This window comes from Rhinatrema bivittatum, chromosome 8 (assembly GCF_901001135.1).
Source record: "Rhinatrema bivittatum chromosome 8, aRhiBiv1.1, whole genome shotgun sequence".
Classification (NCBI taxonomy): domain Eukaryota; kingdom Metazoa; phylum Chordata; class Amphibia; order Gymnophiona; family Rhinatrematidae; genus Rhinatrema; species Rhinatrema bivittatum.
In genome coordinates this window covers 194,688,308-194,712,793 of record NC_042622.1, presented here as the reverse complement: position 1 = coordinate 194,712,793, position 24,486 = coordinate 194,688,308, and the positions used below count along the sequence as shown (strand labels likewise).

Here is a 24,486-nt window from a genome sequence, read left to right as displayed (position 1 = left end):
ACCGGTTTTTTTTCTTCGAAGCGCATGCACTGCAATCAGACCACACACGGGATGTCAAGGAGAAGTAAGGGAAAGGAAAAGGGGAAAAGATAAGAACAGCAAAGGAGGAAGGAGAAGAGTGAAGAAAAGGAGATATAGAGAAGGGAGGCATGGGCTAGGGGAGAGGAGGGAGAGCAGAGGGAGCATTGGAAGGAGGGTGGGAGGAGTTGATACAATAACAGGAAAGCAAAGGAGAAAAAGATGGAAGGGGAACAGGAGATAAGGCCGGGAGATTGATGGGAGAGGGAGAGGGGAGATGCAGAGGGGAGGCATGGGGTAGGGGAAGAGAGGAGAGAAGGGAGCAGTGGAAAGAGGGATGGGAGTAGCTGCACCGGTGCTGAAGTTTGCAGGACGAGCGGAACCGGAAAGAGAAAGAAAGGAGATATGTGAGCATTTCCCCTACTTTCCATCTGAGGTACAGGCATTGATATTGGTTATCACAAAGTTAATTGTGCCCATTTCTGTATTCAAAGTAAGGGGTAAGTTTTCAGAAGAGCTGCTAAGTGACCACAAGAGTTGATTCCGTTTACTGGATAAATTTTCAATCACAGCTTGGCGGCTGGAAATATTCCCAAATTTAGCTTAGCCGGTTCAGCACTGAGAAGCCTCCTGAATACTTACCCTGAGCAGCTCCAGAGGATCTAACCTCACTGAAGGGCCTGTCCCTTAATCTAAAAAAAATACCCACCTCTACCCTGACTCCCAATCGCTCGGTCATTTTTGATGCAGGCTTGTCTTCGTCTGTTAAAGAAAGGTTCAACTTTAAATTGTGTAAGGCTGAATGCACATCACCATTATATACAGGGAGGACAATAATGAAAGCCATTTCTGGGGATAAAGCTCTTTTATCCACAGAAATAGGCTATTTGATTACTGTCCATCCTCTACACAAGTAAAGGTAGGAGCATATAACAAGGTATATTTCTGGTTTGGAGTTCGGACAGGGGGAAAACTATATGCTACCCAGCTAAACATAAGCCCCACACCGTCATCTCTTTTTATCCAGGTAAGTTAGCCATTCATTGGCCCACAATTTTAACACTTTGCGGTTTGTCCAGCTAAATTCCGAACTCAGCAGGACAAATCCGCTGACCAAGGACCTTTAAAAGTATTTAGGGCACAAAGCGATGTTTGCAAAGTCTCCTTACCGGTTTTTTTTTCTTCGAAGCGCATGCACTGCAATCAGACCAAACACACACGGGATGTCAAGGAGAAGTAAGGGAAAGGAGAGGAAAAGTAGAGAACAGCAAAGGCAGAGAGAAGGGGAAGGAGATATAGAGAAGGGAGGCATGGGCTAGGGGAGAGGAGGAGAGCAGAGGGGAGCATTGGAAGGAGGGTGGGAGGAATTGATAAATAGGAAGGAGAAAGATGGAAGGGGAGACAGAGGATTGATGGGAGAGGGAGGAGGGAGATAGGAGGGAGAGGCTGGGATAGGGGAGGGGAGAGCAGAGGGAGCAGTGGAAAGAGGGGTGGGAATAGTTGCACCGGTGCTGAAGTTTGCAGGACGAGCGGAACCGGAAAGAGAAAGAAAGGAGATATGTGAGCATTTCCTGATGCCTACTTTCCATCCGAGGTACAGGCATTGATCTTGGTTATCACAAAGTTAATTGTGCCATTTCTGTATACAAAGGAAGGGGTAAGTTTTCAGAAGAGCTGCTGAGTAACCACAAGAGTTGATTACATTTATTGGATAAATTTTCAATCACAGCATGGCGGCTGGAAATGTTCCCAAATTTAGCTTAGCCAGTTCAGCACTGAGAAGCCTCCTGAAAACTTACCCTGAGCAGTTCCCTGTACGTACCCGGATCAGTCCAGACTGTGGGTTGAGCCTCCTTTCCAGCAGGTGGAGACAAACTCAAACTGAAAGGATATCCTATATGAGGACAGAGCCTATCCTGTCACCCTTCAGTATTCGTCTGTCTCCAGCAGGTGCATCAGCTCACCCTTTGGTCTCCTGATCTCGGCTAGTTAGCCGTCTCTTTTTCTCTCTCGGGGATCAAGCAAGTACTTCTTCTTTCAAAAAAAAAAAAAAAGATTTTTCCTTAAATAAGTACTTTGTCTTTTTCTGTGCAGGAGACGCTAGTCGTCTCCTGGCTCTTGCTGGACTCAGGGGGGCTTTGCCCCTTGTGCGGAGCATAGCCTGAGTCCGTGGGCACTTCCTGGTGTGGGGGCCAAGGCTCGTGGTCCAGTTCTCGTCTCCCCCTCCTCTGGCTGCCTGAGGGGCTTAGAACCCCACTGTTTGTGCTCAGTTAAAAATAAATAAATAAATAAATAAATAAAAGTGTTTAAAGTTTGCTTTACCTTTTTTTTACCTCAACATGATATTTTGAAACAATTATTATAAACTTTATGCTGAGATAAATATCTAGACTAATTCAATGACTTCAATGTGAATCTATAATATCCACCATAATAGTGGAAAAATTTATGGGAAGGACGAGGAAGGTTTCATACAACTTTATAACATCGCATCCAGCAATGTGTAATGGTTTTAATCATAACCGACCTCCACCAACCCGTGAGCATTTTTATGTATTTTTTAGCATGATCAATTTCATAAACTGAAGTGACTTAAAAGAATTTCTTTTTGATTTAATTGTAAATGTTTTAACCCAACGGGGTGAATATTCCACAAGTCCCAGAACAATTTAGCATGAACGCCGAAAGAAAATTTATCAGCAGACTTGACCGATTATACTTATTTTTGTCCTATGCTGTTATTCACCATAAAAATGGTTTTTGATTCTTAAATGAACACCCAACAACTGTTCATATGAATTTCATAAAACTTCCCGCATTCACCGCATTCTTGTCTGGAACTCCTCAAATGTTTTATCAACAAATTCCTTCATATATGCGCTACTTCACATTCTTTTAAATAACGCACAATTCTCCACGAAACGCCGATACTGAATCTTTAAGATCTTGTGGAGGGGCACAACCCCACTACTTATCTCTGCACGGTCAGATTGTTGGCTCCATGTCCCTATCCCGACAAGGCCTCGTTTCGAATCGTAGGATTCTTCATCAGGGGACAGTCTTTTACAATCCTCTATATTAAGAACTTCACGGCGTTGTCACCATTTTCCACTCGCCAAATACATGGTCGCCATTGTTGAATGATAAAACCACAGGTAGCGTCTCTCTTTTTATTCGCGCCAAGCTTCTTCAAATTCAACCAATCAATGATGGTCCCTGTTGTGACGTCATCGCGTCAATTCTACGAAAGAGCCCGATCTTACAACAAAGTGTTCCATTCCAATTCTTCATTTAATCCCAGCGGGGATTGCGTCCTCAACGTAAAAATCCAGTAAGCTTCTCTTAAATCTAACAAATGTTTGCGGTCACCGCCACGTGGTGAGATGGTTACCTGATCAACAATAGTCCATCTTATTTGAGAAAACAAGTGATTCTGCTGTACACAATGGGACACTATCGGCGCAGTCAACTTTATAACATCGCTGGATGCGATGTTATAAAGTTGTATGAAACCTTCCTCGTCCTTCCCATAAATTTTTCCACTATTATGGTGGATATTATAGATTCACATTGAAGTCATTTGAATTAGTCTAGAGATTTTATCTCCGCATAAAGTTTATAATAATTGTTTCAAAACATCATGTTGAGGTGATATCGCGTTTTGGACATTCAATTTATATCCCTCAGGAAACATTGTGCTTTTTTGTTTTTGGTTTCTTACCTTTTTTTACAGCAGTAGAGCCTTCTTTTTTTTCTTCAGGCTCTTCAGGGACTGTAACCGGCAGCCAGAAAGGCAGGAGTCAGCAGGTTTCCCCCCTGCTTCACTCCGGGCCTGCCGGCTGTCAATCAAAAGCTTTTTTTTTTTCAACTTTTTTCTCGCAGTGCGGCTCCGATGCCGCGGCAGGCAGCTTGCCTCTCCTGTGGCAAGCCCTCCTCACGATTTTCACGAGGGGGCCTCTGCTCAGCCTGCCTGCCGGGTGGGGAAGGTCATTCCTCGGCAGGGCAGGCAAATTTAGACCGGGGATCGAGTCCCCAAAGCATGGCCAGGCTGTTCCCAGGTCAGCAAAGCCCGGGAACGGAGGTCATCTTGGATTTTTCAGCGGCTCCGTTTTCGGAGCTGCCTGGGGCTGGGGGGCTGATTTTTTTCTGACACCCCCCCCCCCCCCCGATTTGAGCCCCGCGGCCCCAGGAGGGTTCACAGACACACACACACCCCCCCTTCCGGGAAATCCAGGACCGTTTTTCCCAGAATTTTTCCTCCTCCTGCACAAATCCTTTTTAGCTAGCCTGCAGGAGGAGGAGGACGGGCCCCCCCTGGCCCCCCCTCCCGGAAAAAATTCCTCGTTCCGCGCTGTTGATGGTTGGCCCGGCTGCGGAGTCCCAGGGGTTGCTTAGGGTGCGGGTGGTCTCGGAGGTGCCCCCTGACCCCCCAGTGGACTCGGTACCCCCCACCCCCCCCTCCCATCCCGGATACAGAGGTTACCCTCCCCCTGGAGGGGGACGATCCCAGAGTCCTCCACATGTTCCGCAGGGAGGAGTTGGAGCCCCTCATCCCCTTTGTCCTCCAGGAATTGAGGTTGGAAGGGCCCCCCACGGATACCCTTATGGACTCGTTGCCTAAGGACATGACCCGGTCCTGGAGGGACTTAGGGCTCCGGCAAGTGCCTTCCCTTTTCAACCCATGCACAAGCTGTTGCTTGCCTGAGGGAATGGAGGCTCCGAGGGGGCACTCCGGGTGGGGTGTGCCATGGACAAGCTCTACCCCGTCCCGGAGGAATGCTTGGAAATACTGAAAAATCCCTCCGGGGACTCCTCCGTCTCTGCGGTCACCAAGCATACTACGATCCCGGTGGAGGGATTGATGGCACTGAAGGACGGGCAGGACCACAAGCTCGAGGCTCACATGAAACGTATCTTCGAAGTCCTGGCTCTTGGAGTCCGGGCGACTTTCTGCAGCAGTCTCATGCTGTGGGCAGGCCTCAGGTAGGTTCAACAGTTACTCGGCACCCAGGACCTCCCGTCGGCAGAGGCAGAGCAGGCTGAGCGTCTGGAAGCCGTCGTTGCTTATGGGGCAGATGCGCGCTACAATCTAATCCACGTTCAGGCGAAGGCAATTGCTTAGGCGGTGTCCGCCAGATGTCTTCTCTGGCTACGCAATTGGTCGGCTGATCCGTCCTCCAAAGCCCGGTTAGGCACGTTGCCTTTCAAAGGTAAGCTGCTCTTTGGTGAGGACCTTGAGAAGCTTATGGATTCTTTAGGAGAAAATAAGGTCCATAAGCTTCCGGAGGACCATCCTAAACCATCCCGTTCCTTCACATCCTCTCGTCCTCGCTTTCGGAGTCAGAGACGATATACCCCACGCGGCCGGGGTGGCTCCTCGAGGGGTTATTCTTCCCAGTCTCAGTCTTGGTCGCAGCCCTTTCGTGAGGGCCAGCCCACGCGCTCCACCCCTAAGCCTGCCACACAATGAAGTTCAGTTGACTCATTCCTCGGTCCCCTCCATAGGCGGCCGCCTCTCCTTGTTTTTCGAGGAGTGGGTCAAAATCACGTCAGACCAGTGGGTCCTCAACATTATCAGAGACAGGTATGCCTTCGAAATTGTTCGCGACCTTCCGGATGTTTTTCTCTTCTCCCCATGTAGGCGGTCCAAGAGGGACGCGGTGGAACAAACCCTCGCCAGGCTCCTGCGTCTGGGCGCGGTTGTCCCGGTCCCGGAGAGGAAGCTTGGCGCCGGCCAGTATTCGATTTACTTCATCGTTCCCAAGAAGGACAGCTCTTATCGTCCGATCTTGGACCTCAAGAGGGTCAACCGGGCTCTCAAGATTCCACATTTCCGCATGGAAACCCTGCGAGTGGTCATTGCAGCGGTTCGCCCCATAGAGTTCCTCGCTTTACTCAGTCTTGCAGAGGCGTACTTCCATATTCCGATTCACCGCGATTACCAGAAGTATCTTTGCTTCCATGTACTCAACCAGGACTTCCAGTTTTGGGCGCTTCCCTTCGGCCTCGCGACCGCGCCTCGTACCTTCACCAAGGTCATGGTGGTGGTGGCGGCAGCTCTTCGCCGGAAAGGTATTCTGGTTCACCCCTACCTGGACGACTAGCTCGTCAGGGCCAAGTCGGCGGCTCTCTGCCGTCAAGCGGTGGATCGCGTCTTAGCCCTCCTCTCGTCGCTCGGGTGGATAGTTAATTTCTCCAAGAGCAACCTTCAGCCGTCCCAGGAGTTAGAGTTCCTGGGAGCCCACTTCAACACCCGAGTGGGCAAGGTCATCTTGCCTTGTGCGCAGGCTCTCAAGCTGATCGACCAGATTCAAACTCTGGTTTCATTGCCTCTCCCAACGGCCTGGAACTATCTTCAGGTCCTGGGATCCATGGCTTCCACCATCGACCTAGTCCCCTGGGCCTTTGCTCATATGCGACCGTTACAGAAAGCGTTGCTATCTCGCTGGCAGCCAGTTATGGAACAGTTTCACATAGTCCTCCCATTCTTGGACTCTATAGTCGCCGACTTGCAGTGGTGGCTTTCGCTTCCTCATCTGCTTCAGGGAATGCCTCTCCAAGCTCCACAGTGGACGATAGTAACCACAGACGCCAGCTTGTCGGGCTGGGGTGCGATCTGTCTCTCCCAGTCCACCCAGGGGATCTGGTTGCCGATTCAGGCTCACTGGCACATCAATCGGTTGGAGACTCGGGCGGTACACTTGGCTCTTCAGGAGTTTCTTCCCTTGATAAGAGGCAAAGCAGTCAGGGTACTGTCCGACAACTCCAACACCATGGCTTACATCAATCGCCAGGGAGGCACTCGCAGCCCCCTGGTGGCCCTAGAAGCCAGCCGTCTCTTCGCATGGGCGGAACGGCATCTACAATGTCTAGCGGCCTCCCACATCGCGGGCAAGGAGAATGTTCAGGCCGATTTTCCTCAGTCATCAATCGCTCAATCCGGGGGAGTGGGAACTCTCGGACACAGCCATGACTCTGATTCTCAACAGGTGGGGTCCCCCCCACCAGGACCTCATGGCGACTTTGCGCAATGCCAAGGCAAATCGGTTCTTCAGCCGTTGGAGGGAGCATGGCTCGGAGGGCGTGGACGCTCTGGCTCTCCCTTGGCTGGAGGACGTTCTTCTGTACGTGTTTCCTCCATGGCCCCTGGTGGGAAAAGTTCTCAGAAGAATAGACCTCCACCGGGGACCCGTGATTCTGGTGGCGCCTGAGTGGCCACGAAGGCCGTGGTTTGCGGATCTCATCAACCTGGCGACGGACGGCCCTCTTCGGTTAGGTCATCTCCCTCACCTACTTCGGCAGGGGCCTGTATTTTTCAACCAGGCCGATCGCTTCTGTCTAGCAGCCTGGCTTTTGAACGGCGACGCCTGAGGTGTAAGGGCTACAAGGAAGAGGTCATCTCCATCTTACTGCGCGCCCAAAGCAATCGACTTCTCTGGCTTACGTGCGTATCTGGAAGGTTTTTGAATCCGTTTGTGCGGAGTCGGGTGTCGCAGCGCGCTCCGCCCCGGTTTTGTGGTTCTTTCTTTCCTTCAGAAGGGTCTTTCCAAGGGCCTTTCCTTCAGTTCTCTGCGCGTGCAAGTCTCCGCTCTCGGTTCTCTTCTGGGTCGGGTAGACGGTCATCCCTTAGTGGGCCACCCGGACGTGATCCGGTTCTTGAAGGGCGTCAAACACTTACGCCCGCCCACTCGTACCACTTGCCCGTCGTGGAGTCTGAACCTAGTCCTTCGGGCCCTCTGTGCTGCTCCGTTCGAACCTCTCCGTTGCGCTACGCTGAAAGATCTTACGCTTAAGACTGTCTTTCTGGTTATCTCTTCCGCTCGACGGATCTCCGAGATTCAAGCGTTGTCCTGTCGAGAACCTTTTTTGCGTTTCTCCGATTCAGGGGTATCCCTCAAGACAGTCCCTTCCTATTTGCCAAAGGTTGTTTCCAACTTCTATGTCAACCAGTCGGTAGAACTCCCTGCGTTTTTCCCCAGAGGAGATTGCGGGTACGACTGGGGGCGATCTCCGTAAGCTGGATGTCAAATGGGTTCTACTTCGCTATCTCCAGGTTACCAATGACTTTCGGGTCTCGGACCATCTTTTTGTCCTCTGAAGTGGGCCTAATCAGGGTAAGCCGGCTTCTAAGACCACTATCGCGCGGTGGTTGAAAGAAGCGATCTCCTCAGCCTATCTTTGCCAAGGTCGGTTGCTTCCCGAGGGCCTAAAGGCTCATTCGCTATGTTCTCAAGCTACTTCCTGGGCGTAGAGCCAATCGGTCTCTCCGCAAGAGATTTGCAGGGCCGCCACATGGACGTCCTTGCATACCATTGCTCGACACTGCCATCTGGATGTGCAAGCTCCGGTTTTTGGTTCCTTTGGGCGGCAAGTGCTTCGAGCGGGACTGTCTCTGTCCCACCCGGTTTAGGGAAGCTTTGGTACATCCCACAGTCTGGACTGATCGGGTACGTACAGGGAAAGGAAAATTAGTTCTTACCTGTTAATTTTCGTTCCTGTAGTACCACAGATCAGTCCAGATGCCCTTCCCGGTCTGTCTTTCTTTCTGTCCTCTCGAAGCTTGTTTCTTGCAGATTCGCAGATTCTAATACTTCATTTTTGTGCAAGAATACTGAGCAATTACACCGGAAGCCTTGGTCATTTAAACACCAAGTATATACAAGAGTGTATAGCTATACCATGTTTATTACATTGTTGTACAGTTGCTCCATTGAGCTTTATGGTTACTTGCTTGATCCTATTCTGGTTTTATTGTTTTCTGCTTTGACAATGGTTATACTGAAGGGTGACAGGATAGGCTCTGTCCACATGTAGGATATCCTTTCAGTTTTAGTCTGTCTCCACCTGCTGGAAAGGAGGCTCAACCCAAGGTCTGGACTGATCCGTGGTACTACAGGAACGAAAATTAACAGGTAAGAACTAATTTTCCTTTCCAGAGGATCTAACCTCACTGAAGGGTCTGTCCCTTAATCTAAAAAAAATACCCCCTCTACCCTGACTCCCCAATCGCTCGGTCATATTTTGATGGCAGGCTTGTCTTCGTCTGTTAAAGAGAAAGGTTCAGATTTTAAAATTTGTAAGGCTAAATGTACATCACCATATATACAGGGAGGACAATAATGAAAGCCATTTCTGGGGGTAAAGCGCTCTTTTATCCACAGAATAGGCTGTTTGATTACTGTCCATCCTCTACACAAGTAAAGGTAGGAGCATATAACAAGGCATATTTCTGGTTTGGAGTTCGGGACAGGGGAAAAACTATATGCAGAGTTTTCCTTTAACTACGTGCCCTCACAAAAGCAGCCAGGGGTATTTTTGAAGGGCAATAAACAAAGCAAATCTAGATGTGTACTTTTGCATTCCTTATCACCTCAGGTTAAAATTCAGATGGGATTGGCACAGACCTTGCATACTTTGATTATTTAGGTCAAGGCTGTGAAACATCCAGACCCAGATGAGACCCACAGCTCAGTCCCAGGCAGCCACTACCAGAGCCCCAAACGAGAGGTTCTTGGAGGGAGCTTTTGCTCCGTGTCTCTGACTCCTCCCCCTCACCCCCATAATCAAATGTTCAAGGCAGGAGCGAGCATGATCTGCTGCCACATCTTTGATTCATCCCTCCCCCCTTATTCTGAATTAAATTTTCATAAGGACTGGAGAGTGGAACAAGAGCTCCTGCCTCATCCTTGGCTCCTTCCTGCAGCTTCCCACCCCAAGAATTAAATGTACATAGGGAAAACAGATCAAGAGCTGCTACTGCTTCTGGCTCTGCCCCCAGCCACACAGAATTAAATATTCATGGCAGGAATGAAGAGCACACATCACATCTCTTCCTTTACCTCCCTGGAATAAAACATTCATAGCAGAAGTAAAGCAAAAGCTGCTTCAGCTGGCACTTGGAGGTTAAACCCTTGCGCACTTGCTTGGACCTTGAAGGTCCTAGCAAGCACTGCAGAGGCCTTGCCTGCTCCTGCACTTGTGCCTCTCTCCTGACAACCCTCCCGCCCACCAACTGGTTTCCCCTTGGATCTGGGGCAAGTACCCTACCACCTGCTCCTTCAGGAGGGTTTTCTGAGGACATTGTGACTCCCTAAACCTGGGGTTTCACAGTATCCTGACAAATAAAGATTGTACATCCAGAAAATACAAGAATCACTGAAAAACTCACCTAAGATCCACAGTGCTAATAAACAGAGCTTGTTATGAAGGCAGAACCGTCAACACAAAGGATTTTAAATAAAACTGCATTACAAGCAGGGGAAGAAGAAAAGGAATTTCGCAGTAACTCCAACTGGTTTTTTAAGTGAACATTTTTTGCAAACTGAATGCTGCACCTGACTCAGTCGGCTGTGAGGTTGCTGATAAGATCAGCTCAGACTATACACTGGCTGGGCTTCTTTAGCTTACAAACTCTCCCTGTCCCTATTAACCCACAGCTCTCTCTCTCCCTCAGGGAACCTCTAATGGTAATAGAAGGGAATTTTACATGTGAGGGAATAATATTAACCACTAAAACTGTTTTTGCTAAAAGGAGAAGCAAGGGAAGGGGAAAGGGGAGGGAAAAATAGAGAACAGCAAAGGCAGGTGGGGCAGAGAGGCCCAATCTCTTGAAGAGATAGCGTAGTCCAGGCAGAAGGTCTGTGCAGATAGCGAAGAGCATGAAGTGATGGTCACAGGAACATGGAAACTTTGGAAGGCATGAAGATACAGGAGACGCTGGAGGGCCGATGACAACAGGAGACACTGGCGGCACGGCACCGAAGCACAGGGAATGCAGCCTAGGAGCAACAGAGGAAGTCTGTTGCAAAGACCAAGAAAGAAGGCAGTTGCAGGGTTTCAAACCTCTACTGTGCTGATGTCATAATCAGACATCATAATCCAGAGCTGCTTAGATTCCAACTGCAGCTCTTAAAGGGACCTAACACTTTGGACTCTTTGCTATAGTTTTCCCCCTGTCCGAACTCCAAACCAGAAATATGCCTTGTATATGCTCCTACCTTTACTTGTGTAGAGGATGGACAGTAATCAAACAGCCTATTTCTGTGGATTAAAAGAGCGCTTTACCCCCAGAAATGGCTTCATTATTGTCCTCCCTGTATGTAATGGTGATGTGCATTCAGCCTTACACATTTAAAGTCTGAATTTTTCTTTAACAGACGAAGACAAGCCTGCATCAAAAATGACCGAGCAATTGGGAGTCAGGGTAGAGGTGGGTATTTTTTTTAGATTAAGGGACAGACCCTTCAGTGAGGTTAGATCCTCTGGAATTGCTCAGGGTAAGTTTTCAGGAGGCTTCTCAGTGCTGAACCGGCTAAGCTAAATTTGGGAACATTTCCAGCCGCCATGCTGTGATTGAAAATGTATCCAATAAATGTAATCAACTCTTGTGGTCACTCAGCAGCTCTTCTGAAAACTTACCCCTTCCTTTGTATACAGAAAATGGGCACAGTTAACTTTGTGATAACCAAGATCAATGCCTGTACCTCGGATGGAAAGTAGGGCATCAGGAAATGCTCACATATCTCCTTTCTTTCTCTTTCCGGTTCCGCTCGTCCTGCAAACGTCAGCACCGGTGCAATTACTCCCACCCCTCTTTCCACTGCTCCCTCTGCTGTCCCTCCTCTCCCCTAGCCTATAGCTCCCTTCTCCTTCCTCTCTGCCTTTGCTATTCTCTACTTTTCCTCCCCTTTCTCTGTCTTGTTTATGCTTCCCCTTTCCCTTACTTCTCCTTGACATCTCGTGTGTGTTTGGTCTGATTGCAGTGCATGCGCTACAAAGAAAAAAAAACAGTAAGAAGCCTTTGCAAACATCGCTTTGTGCCCTGTAATACTTTTAAAGTCCTCGGTCAGCGGATTTGTCCGGCTGAGTTTGGAATTTAGCTGGACAAACCGCAGAGTGTTAAAACTGTGGGACAATGAATAACCATTTTGGCAAAAAGGAAGGAACTTACCTGGATAAAAAGAGATGACCGGGTGTGGGGCTTATGTTTAGTTGGGTAGCAGCCCTGAAGTTAGCTAGATAAACTTACTCCACTGTCTTTGGGTCTATCCAGGGGAACACGTACCTGGGTAAGTCCAGCTAACTTCCTGCTCTCAGCACCGCTGCATGGAACCTATTAGTTTATAAAAATAAATGAAGAAACATTTTGTTGGTATTCAGGGATTTCACAGTGCTAATCAGTGATTTCTCAGACGAGGAGACCCTCAGATCACAGGGAACTGTCTGCCCTCTATAGTTCCCTCCAGTGAGCCATAGCAATGGTTTAGTCCACTCACTACCCTAAACTAGGTCCTCCTGTGGGAGGTGCTTAGACCTTAGAAAAGGGACCCAGAAAAAGACAAAACAATAAATATAACAACTGAGGAATCACTAAATAGCAGTCAAGTGTTTATTATTAGCACAATCTGTGGTCAGACCACCTCCTCAACTGATTCAGATGCTGGTTGGTTACTGCCACCTCTACCTGACACAAACACCTGAAAGAACTGTGTGAGACTTGGTGCAGGAACCTGCTGATATCCAGCACTAACTTACCTGACACTAATCATTCACAGAAACAGTGCTAATAAATGAATGTTTGTTATTATATATAAGAAAAGGATTTACAGATAACTCAAAGGCTTGAAAAACTGGAAACAGCAAAAAGGAAGAAAAGGAATAGTAACTGCTGGTATTTAACAGTTGTTCTGCAGAGTGAAATGCTGCTTCCTTCCCGGTCAGATTTGAGGGTCCTGTGCAACCTTTCCTGTCACCACCACAGCTGTACTTCCCAGCTGAAACAGGTCTCTCTCTCTCCTTTCTGCTAATTGCCAACTGTCCTTCTCTCAGCCGTTCTAGTCACTCTAGCAGATCCTCAGCAGCAGTGAAATGTCTGCTGAAACGAGCATCTCTCTCTCAGTGTTACAGTCTCTCTCTCTCTCTCAGAACTTAGCAGCAGGGTGAAGACATCGGTCTGGGATTCATCCCCTCAGCTCCAGCTCTGGTGCCTAGTGGAACACTGCGCTCTTATACTGCCGCCGCTGACCGGCTGAAGATCATCGGAAATAAAAAAAAACCTTTTCTCAATATACCAGGCAAAAACTCCTGCTCATCACCAAGAATAATTTTCCAAGTGCGTGGCTTGGACTTTGTGCAGTACCGGAGAGACTTTTGAAATTCTGCTGCGCCACCCTTTTCCAGCTCTGCCTCAGCTCCATCCCTGAAACACCTCTGCTCGCTGGCTGTAAAAGACTAGGGGTTAGAGCAGTGGGCTGGAACCAGGGTTTAAATCCCACGTCACCACTCCTTGTGGCCTCAGGGTCAGATTGTGAGCCCACTATGAAGAGAGAAATAACTACAGTACCTGAATGTCATCTACTTGAAGTGCTGAAAGTTGGAATATAAATAAAATTAAATTTAAGGAAAAAACCTCAGGCTCCTGGTTGATTTACCCCATGTAACCTCTACAGTAACCGGGGGGGGAAGGGTTAGGTCGATCATCATAAATGTAGATAGCTGGGTGGACAACCTCACGCGTCACCCAGATAGGATTATAGAGAGTGCTGGGGAGGAGCTGGCTGCCGTGGTACATATGGGCAACACGACATAGGAAAATGTGTGAGAGAGGTTCTGGAAGCCAAATTTAGGATTTCAGGTAGAAAGCTGAAATCTGGAGACCCTAGGGTGGCATTTTCTGAAATGCTGCCCATTCAAGGTGCAGGACCTCAAGAGGCAGGCAGAGCACTGGGGTCTCAATTCATGGATGAGACGATGATGCAGGAGCAGGATTCAGTTTTGTAAGAAATTGGGTAACCAGAATGAAATCAGGCTGCCGGCACTAACTTTTAAAAAGGAGACAGGGCCGGTGGAAGCACTAGGCAAACTAGACCTGGGCCTAGGGTGCCGAGTATTAGGGGACGACGTGAACAGTGGTATCCCAAGGGGAGCCAATGCCCCCGGGCGTAGGGAGGCTCATGCGGCCGCCAGTGGACCTCATTCCACTGGCAGCTGAGCAGCGACACATAGCAGGCAGATCGGCGGTGGGCCGTGGTGGAGCTCACGTCACCACGGCTCGAAGAAAAAAGTCGCATTTAAACGTGCAGGTGCTCCTCCTCATTCCTGCCTGCGCGGCCCCCGGAGGAAAACGTTGCCCGGAGCCGTGCGGGCAGGAAGGAGGAGGGCATCAGCCGCGTTCTGTGCTGTGTGCCGGATACACACAGCAAGAAGATCGGCAGGACCGTTGGTGGAGCATGGTCCAAAGAAAAAAATCGCATTTAAACGTGCAGGTGCTCCTCCTCCTTCCTGCCTGCATGGCCCCGGAAGAAAAAGTTGCCGGAGCCGCACGGACAGGAAGGAGGAGGTGCATCAGTGCGTGCAGAAGAGGCGCAGCGCTTACGGGCTGCCGCGAATCCTAAGTTGCTGCGGCCGAGAAGAGGAAGAGGCCCGGTAGCAGGGCCGCCGCGGAACCCACATTGCGGTGGGCGGCCCGAGAAGATCAGGGTCGCTGCAGAGCTCATCCTGCGGCGACCCGTAAAGAGGAGGCCCAGAGGTGGAGAGAGGCTGAGGGTCTGTAGATAGTGTGTATGTGTGCGTGTATGAGATGAGTTGAGAGACTGTGTGGGGAGTGAGGACCTGAATGTTTGCAGAGACAGCATGTGAGGAGCCTCTGTGTGTGTGAGAGAGAGACAGCATGTGACAGTGAGAGCCTGTGCTTGAGCAAGACAGCTTGTGGGAGTGAGAGACAGCCTGTGTGTGTGAGACTCAGACAGCATGTGCCAGTGAGAGACTGTGTGTATGAATGATTGTATGAGAGAGAGAGCATGTGACAGTGAGAGCCTGTGTGTGTGTTTGAGGGAAAGAAGATGGAAAGAAAAGAAATAGAAAAAAAAGATAATATAAAAGGAATTGGCAAAAAAATAAGAAAAGGGAAGGTGGAGAAAAAAGCCTGTGACCAACCGAGTAGAAAACTAAGATCAGACAGCAAAAGTAAAAAATAAAATTACTTTTAGTGATTGGCACATGTAATCTTTGGATATGTGCAAGAGTAGCACTTTCTCTATGCGCATCTCACAATGTACGAGATCAGCATGGAGGAAGTATGAATGATTGTATGAGAGAGAGCATGTAACAGTGAGAGCCTGTGCTTGAGCAAGACAGCTTGTGGGAGTGAGAGACAGCCTGTGTGTGTGAGACTCAGACAGCATGTGCCAGTGAGAGACTGTGTGTATGAATGATTGTATGAGAGAGAGAGCATGTGACAGTGAGAGCCTGTGTGTGTGTTTGAGGGAAGAAGATGGAAAGAAAGAAATAGAAAAAAAAAGATAATATAAAAGGAATTGGCAAAAAAATAAGAAAGGGAAGGTGGAGAAAAAAGCCTGTGACCAACCGATTAGAAAACTAAGATCAGACAGCAAAAGTAAAAAATAAAATTACTTTTTAGTGATTGGCACATGTAATCTTTGGATATGTGCAAGAGTAGCACTTTCTCTATGCGCATCTCACAATGTACGAGATCAGCATGGAGGAAGTGGAAGCCCATGGGGCCTGCACAGAGGAGGCAGCAGAATGGGCTTCAGTGCCAGTAGCAGCAATCAGTGCCTCCCCAATAGCCATGCGGCAACAGTGGCAGCAGAGGAATGAGAGAGGTTCTGAGGTTAATGGCAAAAGAAAGAGAGAGGGGTCTGCCTTTAGTGTGTGCATGTGTATGAATGGGACTCTGCCTGGGCGTGTATGTGTGTGAATGCATGGGTGCCTGCCTGGGGGTCTCTGTGTGTGTGTGAGAATGAATGTGTGCATGCCTGGGGGATGGGGAGGAAGTGGTGTGAAAATGAATGGGAGCCTGCCTGGGGGTCTGTGTGTGTGAGAATGAATGTGTGCATGCCTGGGGGATGGGGAGGAAGTGGTGTGAAAATGAATGGGAGCCTGCCGTGTGTGTGTGTGTGTGTGTGTGTGTGTGTGACAGATACTGGGAGCTTGCCTGGGTGAGTGTGAGAGCATGGGTGTGTATGAGGGAGCCAGTGAGTGTGAGGGAGCCAGTGAGTGTGAGAGCATGCGTGTGTATGAGAAAATCCAGGGGAGTAAGAGTTTGTGTGGGGAGGGGGAGAAGAGTGTCTTAGAGCCTGTGAATGTGTCAGTGTCTGTGAGAGCGAGAGGTTATAGTGGATATAAGAGCATGAATGTGTATGTATGTGACAGTGTATGTGTGAAAGAGAATGGACATGTGAGTATGTGTGAGAGAGAGGATAACCTCCTAATCCTTGACAATATCAGGGTGACTGGAAATCAAGAGCTCCCACAGAAGGGGACAGCAGGGGCTTTTTAAAATCCTTATTAGTTTTAATTATTGGGTGTTTGATATACGTGCTGTTTTGAAATATTTTATTGGTATTTGGGAAATTGTAAAACATGTATATGATTTTAATTAATAGAAATTCTATTTATCAGTAGTTTTAAAATATTCTTTTATTATGGTTTTACTATTATAACTGATGCTTTATGTTTCTTGATTTTATTTGTTTTATGAGGAATGGTGGTTCTGTTTTTCCATTGTTAATACAAAGAGTCTGGCTTCTTGGAGTTTCCATTTCAGTTTTTGTGTAATTTGTGCTCCTTTATTTTGTATTCTGTATTTGGTGAGAGTCTGTGTCTCTGCTCTATGGTGTGACCATGATGAAAGATTCTGCTAGCATAGGGATCTATAGCAATCGGGTTTGTTTTGTTTCCTCAGTAGGTGGTGTATTGGTATTCTAGGACCCAGTGTAATATTTACCCTTGCTTTTTCACAGGTAGAGTTATTGTTGTTTGAGTCCTTGGTGTTATTACTGTTGTGTTACGATGGGATTGTAGTATAGATTTTAAGTGTCTTTTTTGCGGGGTTTTGTGTTAGTTCACAATGTGCCTGGCAGTGGAAGGTGTTTGTGCTGCTGTTACTGTGAGGTGACACCAGAATTTGAAAATATCTTTTAGTATGATGAGCTGTAAGAGAAACATCCAAGCTCCATTGTTTGGGGGAATTTCAGTGGATGCACAGAGTTAGAGAACTGGAGGTGCAGGATTTATATTGACCTTCTGTCCCTTCCTATATATTCCAGACTTCACTCTCATAGCCATATAGAATTAGTTGAATGAGGCTATCAAATGATTTTATAGTAGTTGTACTAGAAGTGTGAAACTGGCCAGCTTTTTAAAATTACGCAGAAGACCCTTTGGACTTTTTTTTTATTAACACTTTTTTTTTTTTTTTTGTAACTAATTTTAAAGCAGGATCCATGCTATAGAGGTGGGTGTGATGAAGAAATGTCATTTTGGCTTCCCCCTCCAAAAAAATTTCTTCTGTCTAGAGATGCCACTGATTTTCTGTGACCTTAAGCATTAGTACAAGAAGGATTAAGGGGGGTATGCTGGAGAGGCACACAAATGCATTAGCCCCCAGGCACCGCAGACCCTTTGTGCGCCACTAGGTGCGAACCATATGGGGCTGCAAGCAGCGGCAAAGAGGAGTGGAGATTTGGTGGGCCGCGAGCAATCCCCAAACTGCTCGCAACCCAGAAAACCACACAGTCGGTGGGCGTGATTGAGAACGATGTAGGAGTCGGGGCCGAGACCGGTGGGGCGCAAGGGAGAAGGCTCGCCTAGGGCGCCTAATCCCCTTGCACCGGCCCTGATCGGTGCCATTTTGAATACTGGCAGCCAACGGCGTGAGTGCAGTAGATGGGTCCCGGACCCCCCGCTGGACCACCAGGGAGTTTTGGTAAGTCTTGGGGGGGGGGGTTTGTTTAAATTCGCTCCTTTAGACTGCCGAATAATTCGGTGAAGATTTGTTGTATTTATGGGGAATCGCGATACGTTTCGCTTCCCCACGAATACAACGAATATGGCCCTATATGTTGCGGATTACCAATATGTTGCAAACGAATGCACACCCCTATAACATAGCTGTATGGCATGATAAGTTATAGCACTGCTTCCAATATGCATCAAAAACTTTCAATCCATAAAAGATATGAACAGAATACTTAAAAATATTACATGAATATATCCCGCAAGCTACTTAATCTTTAAACAAGAAACTCACTTGATAAATTTCATGTATTTGTATCCGATTCACATTCCACTGGCTCCATACATCAATAATCTGTAGACAATATGTTTTTGGGTACTTGCCAGGTTCTTATGGCCTGGATTGGCCACTGTTGGAAACAGGATGCTGGGCTTGATGGACCCTTGGTCTGACCCAGTATGGCATTTTCTTATGTTCTTATGTAAAAACATTTTATAAATTACACACTTCAGCTTGTAACTAAAGACACATTTATTGGCCCCCAAACAATACTCAAATACTCACATAAACCATATCACACTGAATATACAGCAATATACATCATTCTATTATAAGCATTGGAATAAAGAAAATGGAGGCAACAGTCTAAACCGCTGAGCATGCACATTACAGCTCATAACCTTTTATGCTTAAATCAAAATGAAACCACGCCTATCTTGATGTAGCTGCACTGGCTGAACAATAGGTATTCATAGATAGAATCCTACCCCAAAGTTGGACAATTACAAATATGCACCTCACTCAGTATCTCAATTTAAACCCATTGGAGAAAGAGTATTCCGTTCATAACTAAATCATTGTACTTTTTATATTAATATTCTAGAGATGTCCACACCACGGTGAAATGTGACTTAACAAAGAGCAAAAAGCTTTAAATTGAACAACCCATGACGGGCAGTCCTCCAGTGTTCAACCAAGGGTGCATTCGCTTTTCACTGCAGATACAGCTTAAATGTTCCAATATATGCATGTGAACTGGGCGCTTTGTCTGGCTTATAGATACCTGATTACAAGGACATGTAATACCATAAATAACTCATGGCATGAAACAGTCGAAATGACTAGGTAACTTGTACTCTCGTCTCAAAGAAGGAGATTCAAACTGAGTCATTTTCTAAAACGTGAATTATTTTGAGCATCAATATATATATATATATATATATATATATATATATATATATACATCAGCTTTCTAGAGCAAGATAGTAGTTTAGAAGAGATTCATTGACTATATTTTTTTATGATTTTGATCTATTGAATGTTTACATCAGTTTGAGTGGATCAGTGGGCTTGATCCTAACTTGAAGTTTGATTTTCAGTCTAATCAGAATTCATTGTCGTTTTTGGATTTGATAGTGTATAAAGCAGAGGGTGAATTGTGTACTACTATTTTCAGAAAGAAGTTGGACACAAATACACTATTACACTACTCCAGTTTTCATTCTAGAGGCTGGAATTTAACATTTATTGTAAACAATGCCATTTATCTGTGTTACAGTCTATGAGAGACATGCTACATAGCTGTATTTTTGTTGTCTTTTAAAGGGAAATTGTTGAATTGGTTTCATTGTGGATTATTTAAACATGTATTAAATGTCCCCTGAAGAAGCTGACTTTTCAGTGAAACAAGGGCCCATTGTCGGGTATGTATGAGTGCACTGAGTTTGTGGATAGTGTATGAATGTGTTGGTATTTTATTGAATCTGTTTGTCAAAATTAATGGTGATAAAAAATATATTTTTATATTTTGAGGAGTATTGTGTATTAATACAAATTTACAAACAATGAGCCCAACTGTACAATCCAGAAACCTGAAGTACGAGTACAAAATAATATAGCAAAGTTTCCAGGTCAATTTTTTAAATTTCAACACGCCACATATATGGAATTTCTATTAGAAAAAATTTTTGTAAGACCACTGCCAACTGAGTCTGTATAACAATCAGACCCAACATAGGAGAGGTCACATTGCTTTATTAATAATTATGTAGTTTTTCAAAAAATATTGCCATGGGAAAGTAAATTCTCTAAACCTGTAAGTTCAAACTAAGCCACAAAAAGCTCTTGTCTGGCATAAAATCTCACGCAATCAATTGTAATACTTAGCTCAAACCGGGATATAAGATGAAGTCCCGACGTGATCACGTTTCGGACCACCCAGGTCCTGCTTCAGGGGTCAAATCTTCCAAATCCTTCAATGTAGAGCCTCGAAAAATTATTGATAAAATATTCCCCAACTGGCAAACAAACTGGCGTTTTTCAAATCCTTTCGTTGGCGGTCTGTCTTCGCCAATAATAAAGCAATGTGACCTCTCCTATGTTGGGTCTGATTGTTATACAGACTCAGTTGGCAGTGGTCCTACAAAAATGTTTTCTAATAGAAATTCCATATATGTGGCGTGTTGAAATTTAAAAAATTGACCTGGAAACTTTGCTATATTATTTTGTATTAATACAAATTTAGCCTTAATATACATTTAATATTGTCAGGTATATTTTATTTTGTGTGTATATTACACCTGGGTCTTTACCTTCCATATTTGTATTACCGTTGTCTTCCAAGACTACACCAGCGACTTCAAAGATCCAAAGTTGCTTCCAAATGCAGGGACTTCTTTTCAAAACCTGCGTTCATTGCCCATTTTTGAGAAGTGTACATGCAGCGAAATAAATTCGCTTGGACATGCAATGGCCCTTAACTTTTATTTCAAGCCTATTAATTTATCATTTTAACCATGTTGATACATTACATTAAAACTGAATTGATAGGTTGAAGAACCTTGTCAGCGGAAAGCAGACTCGGGGAAAGGATCAATAAAACTGGGGGGGGGGGTGTAGCCATAGCTCAAGGTGCATGCCTTTTTGTGTGTTAAGGAAATGATAAATAACATGTTGGATAACCTAGGAACCCTAGAAATAAGTCCAAAAGAGGAAGCCATCAAGCAAAGACGTAGGCAAGCTGATGTTTTGCACAGTCAAATATTGCTTTATATTTGTCTTTCTTGTATGGTGCTTACATTTTCCTAAACAATGGCTGTGGAAAGCCAGAACAATTAAACCAGCGAGCAGTATTAAATTCCTCTATGTCCTACCAGACAGTCAGCACCAGCAGGATTTGTCCCTCCTACCAGCAGATGGAGGCAGTGCCAGATTCTTTTCTGACGTCACCTTCCTATATAGGCTGGTGCAGCAGGAACATAATCAGTAGTCTCTGCCTCCAGCAGATGGTAGGGAGCGATGCAGCAGGAAGTGCAGAAGTGGCTCAGGGGCAGCAATCTTCGTTAAGATTGATTTTCCTCCAAGGAAGCCAGAGCCGGGAGTTTTAAGGACATCAGCCCTCATCAGGACTGATTTTCCCTTCCCCATGGCAAATCGGGGGGGGGGGCGGTCTTCTGAATTTTCCAATACACCCAATTTGTGAGTAAAGAAAAAAAGGAAAGAGAGAGAGAAACAAAGTGACTGCAGCAGTGAGAGTTCGAGTCAGTAGAGGCCTTTACCTGCTGACCAGCCCCGGAAGCAGGTATGGAGAGGGGTAGGAAGTGCGGTGAGTGCAGGGCGGGATGTGTCCCCAGCTAGGCAGGCTCATTTTGTAAAAACTGTGATGGCTCAGAGAAAGGGGAGTGTGGTGGAGGAGGCAAGTGGTCCCAGCCGCACGGAGTAGTTCAATTTTCCCAGCTGTTTTTGAGTAGGGAGATGCAGCAGATAGGCACTCGGTAGCATCAGAAAGTGGCCGGCCCAGGACTTAGCAAAGGGGGGAAGAGGAATTCTCAAGAGTTCATCCTAGCAATACATAAAGCCTATTGCCACTGAAAGGAAGGTCAGCATCCGAGGAGAGAACCAGTAGGAGGGAGTGATTGGGGATGCTGGGAGATAAGAGGCCCAGAAGGGCTGGGCCTGGGCAGACTTACAAAAGAAAGGACTTCCTCGGAGGAGGAGGAAAAAAGGGTCCTCACAGGAAGGTTCATCGGAGGAGAGTTAGGGAAACCCCAAAGGCACACAGGACGATTCTGCACTTAGATTGTTTAGAGCAGAAGAACTCGGGGATTTAGTAGCAAAGGTCAGTCCGGTTTTAAACCTGATCAGCCGTATTTTTTTTTTTTGTTTTTTAAATTCGACTTTAATGAGTTATTAAATACACAACCAAATTAGGAAGCTTGCTAGGGTGTTCCCAATACATTCGGCCATTCAGGGTATGATGGCAGAGGAATGGGAGGTCCCTGCGATAAGGCTGAGGAGTAGGAGGACTATGCAGAGGCTGTAAGTAGTTGATCAGCAAGATAAGGATAAGATGTTGCAGCTTCCTAAGGTGGATGTGGCTGTCTCTGCAGTGGTAAAGAAAACGATACCCATGGAAGCGGGGCAGCGTTGAAGGACCCTCATGATAGAAAGGTTTAGAGACCTTTGAGTTTTGTTTTGTCCTCATTAGCCCTGCAGGCAGCAGTATGTGGGGGATATGTTGCCAGGGCACTTATGATATGGTTGCAGCACGGGGAACCAGAGCCTGGTGCAACAGGGGCACAGGGAAATATTCTGGACCCAGCTCTTATGGAATCAGCAGCAGCTTCAACCTGGCAGACATGTTGTACAACCTGATTAGAATAAGAGCAAAAGGAGCAGTTAGAGGTCATGGCAAGGCATACACCTTGGTTAAAGAACTGGGCAGCAGACAGCATCAGAGGTCAAGCTAAATAAGCTCCCATTTAAGGGGAGACTGTTATTTGGAGAGGAGTTAAAGAGAAGCTGGTCAAGGACCTAGCTGGTGAGAAGCCTCAGAGACTACCAAAAGAGAGGCAGAGGAAGTTAATTGCTGTATGCCAATGAGGCAGTGGCCTGGAGATGGAAGGCAGTATAGGGTAGGTAGGGGTCAGAATCAAAGATTTTCCAGAATGCCAGGATGAGGGCAGCCATTTCATGGTAACCGGCCCATCCCTAGAGAAGGGAATAGGCCCCCCTTGTCAGTAAGAGCTCACGGTGACTGTTCTCGGGGGCCCCTCTGTACCTCCAGTAGAAGGCAGATTACAGAGTTACTACAAGAAGTTTGCCAGCATTAAAGAGGTCCTTGATATTATACAAGGAGGCTATCCCTGGAATTGAAGTTTCCTATAAAAGGTTTTTTTGATCATCACCCTAGAAGACAGGAAAGGAGAAGGTGGTGCAGGAGACCTTAGACAAATAGATCCAGTTACAAGCAGTTATTCTGGTTCCTCGAGAGGAAAGAGGATAAGATGCTTACTCAATCTACTTTAAAGTCCCAAGAAGGAAGGCACTTTTCAGCCAGTTTTGGACCTGAAGGGGATAAACAAGGCGCTAGTAGTACCACAGCATCACATGGAATCATTGGCAACAGTGAAAGCAGTGGTAAGAGAAGGCAAATTTCTGTCCTTTCTAGACCTCTCAGAGGCCTCTCTCCACATCCCCATTAGGGAAGATTTTCAGCACATTCTATGGTTCGAGATAGGCCAGCATTTCCAGTTCAAGGCCCTGTCCATTGGTCTGGCAATAGTGCCAAGGTCATTTACAAAGGTAATGATGGTAGTGACGGCCTACCTTCGCAAGGAGGGTTTCAGGGTGCACCTGTACCTGGACGATTGGCTAATAAGAGCCAATTCACTGCAGGAGGATTACCAGGTCACAGAGAGGAAAACCCAAATGCTAGAAAGACTAGATTGGGTATTGAACAAAGCCAAGAGCCAGATGCATCCTTCCCAAAGACTAGTATACCTTGGGCACAGTTTGATTCCAAGGCAGGGAAGGTTTATCTAATGAAGGAAAGGAAAAGTTACAAGTGAGGAAGCAAGTGAGGAAGTTGAGGAGCAATCCATCTAGAGAAGGGCTTGGCCCTGAATTCACTGAGGGTCCAGGTATCAACAATTGCCTGTTACAGGGGCTGGCTGAAAGACAGATTGGTAGCAGCCCATCCAGATGTAACCCGATTTTTGAAGGGAGCAAAGCAGCTACGACCTCCATGCAAGGTGCTGGTACTGCCATGGAACTTAAACTGGTACTAAGGGTCCCAGCAGAACCTCTCAATAAATTAACGCTGAAGACTGCCCTATTTGTGGCTGTTTGTTCAGCAAGACAGATTTTGGAGTTACACACCCTCTGATGCAGGGACCTCCACCTATCGTTCTCCAAGGAAAGGATAACCATTAAGATGGTGCCATCATTCCTGCCCAAGATGGTGCCCAACTTTCGCCTCAGTCGATCAGTTTGTCTGCCAGGATTCAGGAAATCTGAATGTGCAGGAAAGAGAAAAGGTCTGAGATTCTTGTCACACTTAGCAAAAGCACAGGCAGTTCATGGGCAGAATGCAGAGCAATAGACCCGAAAGACATATACAAAGTGGCCACTTGGGCTTCTTTGCATACCTTCTCAAAGCATTATAGATTAGACCTATATGAGAAGAAAGAAACTAAGTTTGCAACAGGAGTCGTGGAAGCAGTGCTAGGTATTTCCTACCTGGGATAAAGACAGCTTAGATATATCCCGCTGGTGTTGACTGGTCCGGCAAGACTTGAGGAAAGAAATTAGCAGGTAAGCTCTTATTGAACCATATATGAGAGATTATGTATTGGAGAAACCAATGAGCCTAGGAATTTTAGCTCCAATATGATATAAATAATTGGCTGCACTTGCTGTGTATCTGCAAG

At 46.6% G+C, this 24,486-nt stretch overlaps 1 protein-coding gene across 2 annotated transcripts in view; it reads left to right on the top strand.

Annotated features, from left to right (window-relative positions):
• NCBP3 (nuclear cap binding subunit 3) overlaps positions 1-24,486 on the top strand; it is a 118,850-nt gene that overhangs the window by 79,986 nt on the left and 14,378 nt on the right. The gene's annotated exons all lie outside the window — the stretch shown is intronic.